Below are 11,478 nucleotides of genomic sequence, written 5' to 3'. Positions count from 1 at the left end.
TCCATGGTCCAGGACTACGTGTTGAGGGACGCGCTGAAGCTTGGGGCAGCTGCCGCCAAGGAGCGGTGGGGAAAGACCACTGTGTAACACCTGCCTGCCTAACGAAGAACAGGGGGCCCATGCAGTCATTTGGGCTCTGCTGACGCCTCAGCGAATTATATGGGCATATGATCGAAAAATGTACAGACCTGTATAAAAATGATAAATTCTGATCTCTGTATGTACATGTTTACATATGTATGGCATGACCAACTGTACAGACCATCAAATTATTTTAAGAATAAAGTATATTTTAGAAATTAAAAAAAAATTCTTGTCAGTTTTAATATCTGATATGTCCCTGACTGAGGGACTGAATGTTAATCTGATTTTTGCAGGAAGGAGTTGTCTTAGGAGCTTGCTCCACTAACTCCACGCATCGTCCCAGTATTGCAGTGTTTCTGGAAGTAGTGTGCCCCTCATTAAAGAATCTTAAAAGCAGCTTTGTTTGTCCTCTTTATGTTATGCTTTTGCTTTATTCCTTATGTTCCGAGTACGGACAGTTTTCGTTAGTCAAGTCAGACTTGCCTTTGTGGAAATCAACTTGTTCTACAATCCGATTTGTCTGTGTCTTTCAGCGTGTTATGTTCAGCACTCACTCTCAGTGTTCCCACTTCATCCCTGGTACATGCCACCCCTTCCCACCAACTCCAATTCCGAACAACAAAAGTAAAACAAATTCTGGATTAATGGTGCTGGAAGAGCACAGCAGTCCAGGCAGCATCCAAGGAGCTTCGAAATCGACGTTTCGGCCAAAAGCCCTTCCTCAGGAATAAAGCTTTATTCCTGATGAAGGGCTTTTGCCCGAAACGTCGATTTCGCTGCTCCTTGGATGCTGCCTGGACTGCTGTGCTCTTCCAGCACCATTAATCCAGAATCTGGTTCCCAGCATCTGCAGTCATTGTTTTTGCCTCAGTAAAACAAAGTTGCCCACCAGCTCGACCTAATGGCAAACGGCATTTCAGAAAACAAAATGGAGAACATGAAGCTATTGAAGTAATCAGCAGTTCGGATTTTGATGGTGATGAGAATCACTTTGATGTATTAAATGAGAGATTTTGAGAACAATGTGAAGCAGACAAAGATCTGATGTACGTAAAGCACAGAATCAGAGAGATGTGCAGCACAGAAACAGATCCTTCAGTCCAACTTGTCTGTGCTAACCAGATATCCTAATCTAGTCCCATTTGCCAGCATTGGCCCATATCCTTCTAAATTCTTCCTGTTCATATATCCATCCAGATGCCTTTTAAATGCTGTAATTTAGTTTAATTTAAATGCCTCCACCACTTCCTCTGGCATCTCATTCCATACACGCACCACTCTCTGCATGAAAAAGTTCCGTTGAATTTTACATCCCGTTGAATTTTTTCCCCTTTCATGCTAAACCTCTGGCCTCTAGTTCTGGACTCCCCCACTCCAGGGAAAAGAACTGCTGATCGCTACATTGTACAGAGTGACTACTACTCTCTATATGATACACAGGGACAGCTATTGTCCATATTATACACAGGGACTGCTGTTCTCTATATTATACACAGGGACTGCTGTTCTCTATATTATACACAGGTGCTGCTGTTTTCTATCTTATACACAGTGACTGCTGTTCTCTATATTATACACAGTGACTGCTACTCTCAAGATGAGACAAAGGGCCAGCTCTTGTCAATATTACACACAGGAACAGCTGTTCCCTGTATTATACACAGGTACTGCTGTTCTCCAGATAAGACACAGGAACTGCTGTTCTGTATGTCATACACATGTGCTGCTAATAGGCAGAGGGATTGCTGTTCTCTATATTATAGACAGGGACTCATGTTCTCTGCATTGTACAACGTGTCTGCTGTTCTCTATATTTTCACAGGGACTGCTGTTCTCTATACTATATCCTGCTGTTTTCAGGAACTATAGACCGGTGAGCCTGACGTCAGTTGTGGACGAGCTATTGGAGGGAATCCTGAGGGATAGGATTTACACACATCTGGAAAAGCAAGGGCTGACTAGGGATAGTCAATGTGGCTTTGTGCATGGGAAATCATGTCTCACAAGCTGGATTGAGTCTTTTGAAGTATCAACAAAGAGGATTGATGAAGGCTTTGACAAGCTCCCTCATGGTGGCCTGGTGAGCAAAATTTGGTCAGAAGGAATACAGGGAAATCTAGCCATTTGGATACACAACTGGCTTGAAAGTAGAAGACAGATGGTGGTGGTGGTGGTGGTGGTGGTGGTGGAAGCTTGCTTTTCAGACTGAAGCCCTGTGACCAGTGGGGTGCCACAGGGATTGGTGCTGAGTTCACTGCTTTGTGTCATTTATATAAATTATATGGATGTGAGCAAAGGAGGTACAGTTAGTAAGTTTGCAGATGAAACCAAAGTTGGAGGTGGAGTGGACAGTGATGACGGTTACCTCAGAGTAAAGCAGGATCTTGATCAGATGGGCCGATGGGCTGAGGAGTGGCAGGTGAAGTTTAATTTAGGTAAATGAGAGGTACTGCACTTTAGAAAGGAAAATCAGGACTGGGTTTATACACTTCATGTTAAGGTCCTGGGGAGTGTCCAATGAGACCTTGGAACACGGTGCATAGTTCCTTGAAAGTGGTGACACAGATGGATAGGATAATGAAGAAGGTGTTTAGTATGTTTTCCTTAGTGGGACAGAGCACTGAATATAGTAGTTGGGAGGTCATATTGCAGTTGTGCAGGACATTGGTTGGACCACTTTTGGATTATTGTGTTGCAATTCAGGCTTTCTTCCTCTTTGAAGCATGTTGTGAAACTAGAAAGGGTTAGAAAATACATGGGAACAAATGTTCTCTGCAATATGCACAGGATCTGCTCTTCTCTATAATACAGACAGGGACAGCTACTCTCTGTAATACACACAGGGACTTCTGTTTCATATACTCCGAAATTGCTGTTTAGCATAGCATACACAGGGACTGCTGTTCACTGCAATATAGAGAGTAAATGCTATTCTGTATAATCTAATATTGCAGGTCAGGCGATGACCCAGTGACCCAGTGATGGACTGCTAATCCAGAGACCCAGGTAATGTGCTGGGGACCCTGATTCAAATCCTGCCATGGCAGATGGTGGAATTTGAATTCTAGAAAAATCTGTAAGTATGAGAGGAATCATGGCCATGAATCCATTGCTGATTGTTGGAAAAACCCAACTTGTTCTGGAATGGCTTTTAGGGAAGGAAATTGCCATCTTTACCTGGTCTGGTCTCCATGTTTTTCCAGACCCACAGCAATGTGGTGGAATCTTAACTGCTCTTTGCACCATTCGGGATGGGCAATAAATGCTGGCCGTGTCAGCAACACCCTCATCCCACAAATGAATAAAAAAGATAACATTTAACAAACTAGAACAGAGACAATGTGCCAAACTCTGCGCTGTAACATGACATTGATTACTACCTGAGGTCCTGTGGGGGGGAAATTGTGGAATTTATATGGAATAATTTTGTTCAAAAAGTGTGGAGCTGGAAAAACACAGCCAACATCCGAGGAGGAGGAGAGTCGATGTTTCCATCCTAAGCTCTTCCTCAAGACCATCTGTCCTTTTCCAGCACCACACTTTTTGACACTGATCTCCAGCATCCGCAGTCCTCACTTTCTCCCAGCATAATTTTGTTGGTGTTTTTTTCTGTGTCTCTGAAGTTAACAGTATTTCTGTAATTGTGGTGACTTCTTAAAAGGACAGGTGTCAAAGCTGGGCTGTAGAATGGATGGGTTTTGTGCACGAATGAATGTTGATTAAAGCTAAGCTGTTATGTCTCAAAGTCAAACAAATTTGAACTTTTCGAAAGAGATTCACTGAACTCACCAAATTTCTAGCCACTCTGTTTAAGCTGAATTTCGAAGGCAACAAAAGTGATCAACTTTACCCCAAACTGTAATCCCAGCATTTCAAGCAAACTATGTCAGTAATATTGCTCACATACAGGTGGAAACCTGTTCCATTGTTTTGAAAACAAAAGGAGTTGAAGCTTTTGATATGAAATGGGAAGATGAAGCTGATTGGCTAGCTCATCATTACCATGGAGATGTTGCAAAAACAGTTAGCTGTCAATCTTAACTCTCAGACCAGATAGGTGGACTCTGATTGGTCAGGGTGTCACTATGGGGATACAGCAGAGTTTGGTTGTCTCCATGATGCCTTTCTCATCAAAGAAGTACAATGTCTGTCAAAATTCCTTTTGCCGACATGACCCAGAGTCCTGTGGAATTATATTTGTTGCTTCTAACACATGCACAGATGCATCCAGCTGTTGATCTTGAATTGGTTTCCAGTTTAACTCTTAGAATAATTCAGATCATTGAATCAGTGATTTCCAAAGCAGAATCACTTCTCATGAGGCTGACAAGCATGGGCTGGTTGAGCGCAGGCAGCTTGCTGCCAGCAGTGAATGATCAAATGGACATGTTGTCTGACACGGTCCATCAGTTGTCAGGATGTCGGGCCGACATATCCGGCATCCCACCAGCACCAAAACCCATGTAACGTTATTCATTTGTGACTCACCTGTTGGCCTTGTGTGTGAAGGTGGTAACCTGCCTCATGGTGCCAACGATAGAATTTGTTCTCACGGTTCACTGCACCCACCAAGTATGGGTTTCCCTAGACACACAAAATCGATGTCCCTTTTCTGTCCTATCATATCTGTTACTGAGTCTGCACGGCCTGAATTGGCTGAATGCTTTGTGAAACTATGAAAATCATGTTTAAATGAGTTCCCCACATGCTCAATGAAGGATTCTTTCACCATCACGGAGACCCTATGAGAGCTACATTCTGAGAGTGATAGCATGCCCAAGTGCTCTTTCAACATTGCCAGCTTATTTATCAGTATACAGCTCAAACAAGCCATTAAAATTCATATATACCACTTGTGTCTGATTCAGTGTTCATCAAACATCATCTCTTTTTTTCCTTTCTGGTGGCATCATGGCTTCGTGGTTAACACAGCGCCAGGGTCCTGGGTTCAATTCCAGCCTTGGGTAACTGTCTGTTGAATATTCTCCCTGTGTCTCTTTGCATATTCTCCCAGATCTGCATGGGTTTCCTCCTACAGTCCAAAGATGTGCAGGTTAGGTGCGTGAGTCTGGGATAAATGTAGAGTAATAGGAGAATAGGTCTGGGTGGCCTACTCTCTGGAGGATTGGTGTGGACGTCTTGGGCTGAGGGCCGTGTTTCCACATTGTAGGGAGTCTATGATACACATGAACTGAGCACCTTGTGTTGTTGACTTCAGTTCCAATAACAACTTGTATGACCAAACAGATGGTGTTACCATGGGAGATTCTGGAGGGTAAACTCTTCCTAACATCTTTATTGATAACCACGCAAAACACATCTTTGATGGCATGATACCTCGCCTCTATCTGCTTGCATATCTTCAACATGTAGATGACATGTTTGCGAAATTTGAATTTACATTAAAGAGTTTCTTTATAAAGCTCGATGATTGCCACCTTATGCTAAAATTCACCACTGAAACGGAGTAGCCTTTCCTTGATACATTCATTGAGAAATCAGCCAAATTGGTTTTAAACTCCGATTACTGAAAGCCGACATTCACTGGTCAGCATACATGTTAGGGTTCCTACAGTTCCCCAAGATCAACTTGTGGGGACCTTCCTGAATACGGTCCTCACCATCCTCTCACTGTGTGGCCTTGACACTGAGATAGAGCCTATCAAAACTAGTTCTTGTGCTAACAGATTCCCAGATGAAATCATCACTCATTGTACATCATAAAAACCCATGAAAGGGCCTGTCTCCACCACTTTGACACTGTGCAGTGCCTTATCTCATTTATTATCTGGGAAGGGAAATGTCACAGAATTATAGAATCATCGAGTCCAACAGCATAAAGGCAGCACGTTCGGCCCATACTGGTCTCGGATGGCCAGAAAATTATATCCACACTAACCTAATTTCCTCGCACTTGGCCCATGTCCTTCTAAACCTTTATTCTCCATGTATTTGTTGAAATGCCTTTTAAACGTTGTTAATGTACCCACCTCAAACACTTCTATAGAACATAGAACATAAAACAATATAGCACAGAACAGGCCCTTCGGCCCACGATGTTGTGTCGAACATTTGTCCGAGCTTCAGCACCTATCCATGGAACTATCCAATTGCCGCTTAAAGGTCACCAATGATTCTGACTCTGCCAGTCCCACAGGCAGCACATTCCATGCCCGCACCATTCTCTGGGTAAAGAACCTCCCCCTGACATCCCCCCTACACCTTCCACCCTTCACCTTAAATTTATGTCCCCTTGTAACACTCTGTTGTACCCGGGGAAAACGTTTTTGACTGTCTACTCTATCTATTCCTCTGATCATCTTATAAACCTCTATCAAGCAACCCCTCAATATAAGCCATTCCAATGAGAAAAGGCCTAGCACTCTCAACCTATCCTCGTACGACCTATTCTCCATTCCAGGCAACATCCTGGTAAATCTTCTCTGCACCCTCTCCAAAGCTTCCACATCTTTCCTAAAGTGAGGCGACCAGAACTGCACACAGTACTCCAAATGTGGCCTAACCAAGGTCCTGGAAGCTGCAACATCACTTCACGACTCTTGAATTCAATCCCTCTGCTAATGAACGCTAATACACCATAGGCCTTCTTACAAGCTCTATCCACCTGAGTGGCAACTTTCAAAGATCTATGAACATAGACCCCAAGATCCCTCTGCTCCTCCACCTTACTAAGAACCCTACCATTAACCCTGTATTCCGCATTCTTATTTGTGCTTCCAAAATGGACAACCTCACACTTGACAGGGTTGAACTCCATCTGCCACTCCTCAGCCCAGCTCTGCATCATATCTAAGTTCTACTGGTCACTTATTCCATATACATACTACCCTCTGTGTAAAAATGTTTCCCCTCAGGTTCCCTGTTATTCTTTCCCCTCTAACCTTAAACTGATGCCCTCTATGCCTCGATTCCCTATCCCTGGGAAACAGACTGAGTTAATTCACCTTCTCCATGCCTCTCATGATCTTACACACTTCTATAAATTCCCCTCAGTCTCCTGCACTCTAAAGAAAACAGGCCTCGTTTGTCCAACATCTCCTCATAACTCCGTGCCCTGAGTCCTGGAAACATCTTTGTAAATTTCCTCTGCACTCTTTACAGTTTAATACCATCCTTCCTATAGCAAAGTGATAAAAACTGAACACAATATTCCAAGTATGACCTCACCAATGTCCTGTACAAGTGCAAAATACCTTCCCAACTTCTCTGCTCAGTGCCCTGACTAATGAAGGCCAGTGTGCCAAAAGCCATCTTCATTGCCCTCTCGAACTGTGACTCCGCTTTCAAAGAATCGTGCACCTGAACTCCCTGATCCCTCTGTTCCACTACAATCCTTAAGACCATAAGACCATAAGACATAGAAGTGGCCCTACTATTCACCATGAAACTCCGACCTTGTCTTGAATTTTGTCAAAATGCAAGACCTGACACTTCTCTGTGTTAAACTCCATTTGCCATTTCTTGGCCCACTTCCCCAGCTGATCGAGGTCCTGCTGCAGTTTTTGATCACCATCCTCAATGTCTACCATAAAGCCTATTTTATTATCATCTGTAAACTTACTAATCATGCTTTATACATTCTCATACAATCACTGATATCGATAGCAAATGGCAATGGGCTGAACACCGAACCCCGAGGCACTCCACAGGCCTCCAGTCTGACAAGCAACCTTCCACTATTACCCTCTGCTTCCTACCATCAAGCCAATTGTGGATCCAATTTGACAGATCTCCCTACATTCCATGCGATCTAACCTTCCAGAGCAGCCTCCCATGTGGAATCTTACCAAAGATCTTTCTGAAATCCATATAGACTATGTCTACTGACCTGCCCTCATCAATCTTCCTGGTCACTTTATCAAAGATCTCTAACAAATTTCTGAGGCATGACCTCCCACTCACAAAGCCATTCTGGCTACCTCTAATCAAACCTTATCGTTCCAAAAGCCTCTCAGGATCTTCCCTATAGACCTTACCTACCACAGATGTTCAGCTTACAGGTTATAGTTCCAATGTTTCCCTTTGCAGCCCTTCTTGAATAAGGGCAGAACATTCACTACCCTCCAGTCTTCCAGAACCTTCCCTGTGGGTAACGATAATGGAAATCTATCAGCCAGGGCCCGCGCAATTTCTTCTCTAGCCTCTTGCAGGAAGGCGTCTCAAACATTTGTACTCCAGCAGAATTGTAATCTAGCACAATCTGTAACCTCATGGTCTGACATATCCTCCACTCAATCATTTCATTCATGAAGTTGCCAATAAGAGAAAATCTTGTGGGACTGTAGGAATCTGAATATGTACGCTGACCAATGAATAGGAGTTGAGAAATAATTTGGCTGATTTCTCAAAGAATACATCAAGGAAAGGGGACTCCATTTCAGTGGTACATTTCAGCATAAGATGGAGATTGTAGAGCTTTATCAAGAAATACTTCAATGCAGATTCAAATATTGCAAACATATCATCTACTGTACATGTTGGAAATATGCAAGGGATAGAATCTAATTATCATGTCATCGAAGATGTGTTATGCATGGTTACAGAAAAAGATGTTGGAAAAGCTGGACCTCAAGAACATCCCATGGGAATACCATCTATTTGGGCAGACATGTTGTCATTGGAATCGGAGTTAACTACACAAGGCGTCAAGTTCATGATTTTGATGAACTCAGACACAAGTGGTACATCTAGATTTAAATGGCTTATTTGATTTGTATGCTGATAAATAAGCTGGCAATGTTGCTATGTTGGCACATGGGTATGTCATCGCTCTCAATATGTGTCTCTTATATGGTCTGAGGGAACATAAAGGAATCCTTCACTGTACATGTGGGAAACTCATTTAGACATGATTGCAACAGTTTCACAAAGCATCAGCCAATTCAGGCTGTGCAGACTCAGCCACAGATATGATAGGATGGAAAAAAGACAGCAATTTTGTGTGTCTGGGTAACCCATACTTGGTGGATGCAGTGAACTGTGAGAACAAATTCTACCATATACATCATATACACAAGTCTAAGAAGTGATTCACAAATGAACAACATGACATGTGTTTTGGTGTTGGTGGGATGCCAGGTATGTCAGCCCTACATCCTGGCCACTGGTGGACCGTGTCAGAAAACATGTCCCTTTGATCATTCTCTGCTGGCAGCAAGCTGCCCATGCTCAACCAGCCCATGCTTGTAAGCCTCATTAGAAGTGATTCTGATCTGGTAATCATTTATTAAATAATCTGAACTATACTATGAGTTAAACTGGACACCAATTCAAGATCAACAGCTGAGATGACAGCTTGAAGGATTTGTGCATGAATTAGAAGCAACAAATATAATTCCACAGGACCCTGGTTCATGTAGGTAAAAGGAATTTTCATAGACATTGCAATTCTTTGATAAGAAAGGCATCATGGAGACAGCCAAACACTGCTGTATCCCCATGGTGACACCCTGACAAATCATCAGAGTCCACCTATCTGGTCTGAGAATTAAGATTGACAGCTAACTGTTTTTGCTGCATCTCCATGGTAACAATGAGCTAGCCAATCAGCATTATCTGCCCATTCTGTGTGAAAAGCTCCAACTCCTTTTGCAATGTTTTCTAAAGTATGGAACAGATTTCTACCCGTGTGTGAGCAACATTGCTGACATAGTTTTATGAAAATGCTGGGATTGGAGTTTGGAATGCTGTTGGTCACCTTTGTTGCATCAGAATTTCATCTTAAACAGAGGGGCAGGAAATTTGGTGAGTTGGGTAAATTTGTTTGACTTTAAGGCATAACAATTTAGATTTAACATACATTAATTCATGTACAAAACCCATCCACTCTTCAGCCCAATTTTGAAAGCTGTCCTTTTAAGAAATCATCACAATTACAGAAACACTGATAAGGCAGTTGTTAAGTTCAAATACAGAGAAAACAACCACTTTCTTATTCAACAACAAAATGACTCCATATAATTTCTGCAATTAACTCTACACAGGACCCCAAGTAGTAATCGTTGTAGTGTTACAGTGCAGAAGGAGGCATTTTGGCCCATCATTTCTTTTCCAGCTTGTTAAATGTTCCCTTTTTTTATTCATTTGTGGGATGAAGGCATTGCTGGCTTGGTCAGCATTTGTTGCTCATCCCCAATGACCCAAAGAGCAGTTAAGAGTCCACCACGTTGCTGTGGGTTTGGAGAAACATGGAGGCCAGACCAGGTCAAGATGCCAGTTTCCTGTCCTGAAAGACATTTGTGAACAAGTTGTTTTGTTCCAACAATCAGCAATGGACTCATGGCCATCTTTACTCTCATACTTGCTGATTTTGCTAGAGTTCAAATTCCACCATCTGCCATGGCAGGATTTGAAATTGGGGGAGAATGTGGTGCTGGAAAAGCACAGCAAATCAGGCAGCATCCGAGGAGCAGCAGAAGCAATGTTTCAGGCAAAAGCCCTTCATCACGAATGAGGCTGTGAGCCAAAGGGGTGGTGAGATAAAATTGGGATAAAATCTAGATAAAATTTGAAATTCAGTCCCCAACACATTACATGGGTCTCTGGATTACCAATCCAGCATTAACACCACTCTGCCATCAGCTGGCTTGCAATAGTAGATTGTAGAGAATAGCACTTACTGTCTATATTGGAGTGAACAGCAGTCCCTGTGCATGTTCGAGAGAACAACAATCACTGTGTATGCTACGCAGCAATTTCTGAGGATAGGAAATAAAACAGAAGCCCTTGTGCATATTACGGAGAATAGCATCCCTTGTCTGTATTATAGAGAATACCAGTTCTTGGGCATATTGCAGACTACATTAGTTCCCGTGTATTTCCAGAGAACAGCAGTTCCTCTGTATAATTACAGAGAAAGCTGTCCCTGTGTTTATTACAGAGAACAGCAGTAATTCTCTAAAACAGCAGTATATTTTCTGCTGAACATCTGATTGTGTATAAGAAACCTAACTGCTGTCCCTATGTGCATTACAAAGAAGAGCAGTCTCTATGTACATTACAGAGAATAGCAGATCCTGTGTCTATTCCAGACAACAGCTGTCCCGGTGTAAACTGCAGAGAACAGCTGTCCTGGGAATGATGTCGAGAATAGCAATTCCTTCCAATAAAACAGAACAGCGGGGCTTGTCTGCGTCACTAAGATCTGCAGTCCCGATCTATATGATAGCGAAGAACAGTTGCTCTCTATATTGTAGTGAATAGCAGTACCCGTGTATACCAAAGAGAATAGCAATCCCTGTGAATAGTACACTGAAGAGCAGTCTCTGCGTATGTGACCCTGAACAGTAATCCCTGTGTACCTAACAAAGAACAGCAGTCCCAGTAAATATTAAAAAGAACAGCAGTTCCCGTGCACATTGCAGACAACAGTAG

The 11,478-nt window shown here is 42.7% G+C and overlaps 1 pseudogene; it reads left to right on the top strand.

Annotated features, from left to right (window-relative positions):
- The first annotated feature begins 287 nt into the window (after window positions 1-287).
- Window positions 288-460, top strand: LOC148134632 (U2 spliceosomal RNA; annotated as a pseudogene).
- The last annotated feature ends 11,018 nt before the right edge of the window (window positions 461-11,478 follow it).

This window comes from Chiloscyllium plagiosum, unplaced genomic scaffold (genome assembly GCF_037043375.1).
Source record: "Chiloscyllium plagiosum isolate Xiang-an unplaced genomic scaffold, Cpla_swu_hap1 HiC_scaffold_53X, whole genome shotgun sequence".
In the NCBI taxonomy this organism is placed as follows: Eukaryota; Metazoa; Chordata; class Chondrichthyes; order Orectolobiformes; family Hemiscylliidae; genus Chiloscyllium; species Chiloscyllium plagiosum.
The sequence above is the reverse complement of the archived record's forward strand: the minus strand, read 5'-3'. Positions and strand labels throughout refer to the sequence as shown.